Source organism: Pecten maximus, unplaced genomic scaffold, assembly GCF_902652985.1.
Source record: "Pecten maximus unplaced genomic scaffold, xPecMax1.1, whole genome shotgun sequence".
Lineage (NCBI taxonomy): Eukaryota > Metazoa > Mollusca > Bivalvia > Pectinida > Pectinidae > Pecten > Pecten maximus.
The window spans coordinates 1-4,619 of NW_022980231.1; the positions used below are offsets into that span (position 1 = coordinate 1).

Here is a 4,619-nt window from a genome sequence, read left to right on the forward strand (position 1 = left end):
TCGCTACTGCTTAACTTATCGAGCTCAATCGCTTCGTATTCAATCCCCTGGCTGTCTAGTGCCTTTTTCGCCATTACACAATACGGACAATAGGTTTTCGAATAAACAAGAACCGTGTGTGCTTTTATTTCGTCATCAATGTTCTTCCGGAAATCTTTAGACATGTCGATGGAATTGTAAGGAGCTCTTTGTAAAGTTAGATAGGTCTCCGAGATCGTTTGTATAAATTTTACGCACAGTTTCCACGGTTTTCCTCTGTGGAGTAGACGATTATGGCAGTGACGCACTATATATAGATGAATTAGAGACACCTCGGCCCCGTACCGTCCTCGGCCGAAGACACCTCGGCCCCAATACTTTCTCGGCCTGGACACCTCGGCCTCTATTTATAATATATAATAGTGTGACTGGCTATACTGTAACATGTAATGAATGTTATTAATAATGGAGGTAATATTTTATAATTTTATTGTTTTGAAATCATTTCCTGCTTTATTGATAGGGGAGGTAACTAGCAAGAACTAAAATGTATATTGTATTGCGGTTACTTCCCCTGCCATAACAATTTATTGCATATAAGTTATAAGAGGATGTCAGCCGGTATATATCATTTCGTCGCATGTATATGCATGCATTAAAACGATGTATACCGTTACCAGTTCTTGCCACGTGGAGGCCTCCTCTTTTAAGAACCAAAATGTTTTTTTGTTTTTTTTTTGTGTGTGTGTGACCTGCCTCCTGGGTGTGGCATGGCCTTGTTCGACTGTGAACTGGTCGGCGCGGAGATGTTGGTATACTCCTGAAATGGAAACGAATTAAATTAAAATAACAGTCAAATGATAATGGTATATTTCCAATTTAATGTCATTATACGAGGAAACATTCGCATGGCGGTATTTTGACCGATATGTATAACTTAAGTATTTTTTTATATGTATAACTTTAGTATTGTTTTATGTATATCGTTGATATCTATCCTTACCTCATTCGTCGTCTGGTGTTGGTCGGACCGTCGCTGGGCAGTAGATCTTGCCGACGGTCTTCAGGAAGGTCGAGCTCGAGATCTCCTGCTCAGCATACTAGAAATAAAGACACAGAAGTGATTACATTTAAAAAAAAAATTACATTTAAAAAAAACATATTGATAGGCCTAATAAATGTACAATGTACGCATTTCCTTTTATATATTCTTTTATATATTATGGAAGTATATGCTTATCTTAAGTGAATAACAATGATTCTGATTTCAATTCAATAAGTTTTACATACCTGGTCCCACAACGTCTGGATCTTCCCCTGGATCCGGCGGTACACTGTAGTCTGCTGGCGACGCAGGGCCTGCTCGGCTACCAGCCTCATCTGGAGGGTGACGAGGCGGCCTTTCTGGTGAAGCAATGGAACGAGCATGTAGAACGGGAGGTTCGCCCGGCGAGCCTTGGTGTTGATCCTGCGATGCCAACCTATAAACAAAATGAATGATTAATCATGTGATCATAAAACAATTTAACAAATATATAATCAGATATGACTTATTTTAATGAATAAGAACTTTTATTATGACAATATATCAGGCATCGCTTTGCTTTCAATCTGTATTGTGACACCCATTAATATGTACAACTTACCCTCTACGTCGTTGTTGGTGCGGACGGACTGTCGATGGACGCACCAGTTCGCAGTCGACCAGACACCGCTCCTGAACCAGTATCTAAAAAGTACAAAGGAACAATGCATAAGAGTTTCAATGTATGAACACTGCTTATAAAATAAGAGTATAAATGGAATGACACGTGTAATGTCAGGAAATCGTATGCTTCAGGACATTTTTATCGGTAAATTCTTTCAACGATTAGAAAAACTGTTGATAAATAAGATTGATTCACAACAAACACATATTTAGAAGTTTTACCTGTCGAGGTAATCGACCAGCTGAGTCAGCTCTGGGGTGTTGGCCAGACGCTTCAGCTTCACAAAGGCGTCGTGAATCTGAGGCGACGGGAGGAACGGCAACGCCATCAACTTCCGGATGTATTCCGCAACACCTGAAAAATTGAAATAAAGTTCAATATTTACAATGCTTATTGTAATAAGATATTACTAGTATATATTTTAAGCATGGTTTTAAATAACTGTTATACACTATGTAATTTGTCTAGTCACCTCGGCCCCGACCGACATGCGCAAGGGCCGAGGTGTCCAAGTACCATATAGATATAGGCTATCGTCGGAACACCTCGCACCTCAATCGGAACCCTCCAGTCGGAACACCTCGCCTCCGTCTGCGAACGTATGTTTATTGTCAAGCTTGAAATGTAAATCTGTTGGCAATTTATTATGACTGATGTGAGTGGTCAGTTGAACCATTTACTTTGAAGGTTGTGAGGTTATCTAGAGATTTAACTTGAATATCACAAAAAAATCAATTCCAATGATAGCTTGGATCGTATTTGTACTTTTTCAGTCTTTTGTCAAGATTGTAAAAGGATCGGCTCTTCACCTCAAACCGACACCTTTAAAATATTTATACCCAGGTTCGGTGATCTTGGGTCCGTCAGGGTCTTACATTCTGCATTCTGGGTCATAATTTGTAAGTGAAGTCTGGCAAATAAACACAAACTCAACATATATAAAGTTATATATCTAAATAGATATAGTTTTATTTAGACAACACTGTGTAAAATATACAGAGACAAATTATACAACTCTGTCGCACACTCAACACACATAGTATATGACAACATGACAGTAGTTTAGTAAACTAGCGGCTACATGGCCTTCACTATAAACGATAGTACACAAAACTACCGACAGTGAGTGTTACCATAACAGTCTGATAGAGACTTTCATTCTGACTACGTGAGTCAGGGAGAGCTGAGCCAGGCAGTCCTATAGAGACTTTCCATCTGACTGACGAACTACATTTTAGTTAGTTAGTGGTTTAACGTCTCCTTCCACGGCGTAGGCTGTGTTCAGGCGACATAGACGAACTACACAGGTGTACCGGCTTATATAGACGACCGCGGCAACCGCACGTGCAATATTCGCGCCAAATTACCTGTACTCGGAACACTTCCGCTGTCAAATGTCTAAGGAATTCCGAATAGTATAAACAGCCGGTACATAACGAACAATACAGTGGTAACTTGTAAGTAGACAGTCACCATATAATCTACTCAATAAAGTGTTAGGTTTCTACAAGCCCTTTATTTCTTCTGACACCACATCATAAGAATTGATGAAATTAAAAACTACATACTCAGGTATATAAAATTCCTTCAGTTTCATTTAAGTATACGTTTATTTCAGAACAACAAGGTTTATTAAAATTACTTGCCAATCAATTTAATAACTTTCAATGTGTCTTCCAGGCTTTTCCGATAAATCCCAATATAAAGATAAATAAATCTCAAGAGTAAAGTGATCCAAAAGTAAAGTAAAGTAATCTCAAGTTGTCACTAAATAACTACATAAAACTAAATCACTAAACTAAGCTACAATTCAACTATAAACTACACTGAATCCTGGAAAGTAAATCCAAACTTCTCCAGTTTTCCCCAAGTCCAAATCTACTCTCCGCTATAACACTACCTCTCTCTATCTCTTTACTCAAGAACTCCCTACTCTCAACTCCCTTCTGTTTTTGTTTCAACCCCTTATAATTACTCCTGCTCTCTCTCTATTCTTAGAATGACATCATCCATACCCCTCCCTAGATGACCTCATACTAAATATATCTGGACTTACTGTGTCCAAACCAATGACCTCATAGCTATATTTATAACAAGACCTACTCAGTCTACACCAATGACCTCATAACTATATTTATAACAAGACCTACTCAGTCTACACCAATGACCTCATATCTATATATATAACAAGACCTACTCTGTCCACACCAATGACCTCATAGCTATATTTATAACAAGACCTACTCAGTCTACACCAATGACCTAATATCTATATATATAACAAGACCTACTAAATCGACACTAATGACCTCATATCTATATATAAACACTAGGCACTAAGTAACTACAGTGTACTCTAGCTTCTACTTTATTATGACTATCCTTAACTACATGTATAACCTATAGAAATAACTACATGTATAACCTATAGAAATAACTACATGTATAACCTATAGAAATAACTACATATTCACTCTATGGACCTTAAGACTATTACACCAGTCTAAATAATCCTACTAATGATAAGACTCATCCAACTTATTAACTGGACCCTTATTTCTCCACTGTCAATTAGAACCTATACTCCATATCATTATCATTATAGAGACTATAGAGACTACAGAGAACCTGACCAAACCGACCAGACACAATAAATCAATAAACTCACCTGACTATTAGGAAACAAATAATACAAGATTATAACACAAGAAAAAATGGAACCTCACAAAAGTTTATAAATTTCCTTAACTTTTACAAGATATTAGAACACAAGGATTGCATCACATACAATATGCTTGGGCATGATTAATGTACCAAGTACGAAAAAAAAAACACCATTGTTATGGTTCAACAGTTATTTTCACTAGCGGATCCGGGGGGGTGGTTTGTCTTTTAAAGCGTTAAAAAAACCGTCACCCTTAGCAGAAGCAA

The 4,619-nt window shown here is 37.6% G+C and overlaps 1 long non-coding RNA gene across 1 annotated transcript; it reads right to left on the bottom strand.

The window, feature by feature from the left end:
- Positions 1-715: 715 nt before the first annotated feature.
- LOC117319454 lies at positions 716-1,365 on the bottom strand. Its single transcript, XR_004530734.1, has 3 exons — positions 1,270-1,365; positions 983-1,079; positions 716-799 (listed from the first exon to the last, which is right to left on the bottom strand). It is a non-coding gene; the product is annotated as an uncharacterized LOC117319454 (long non-coding RNA).
- Positions 1,366-4,619: the final 3,254 nt, after the last annotated feature.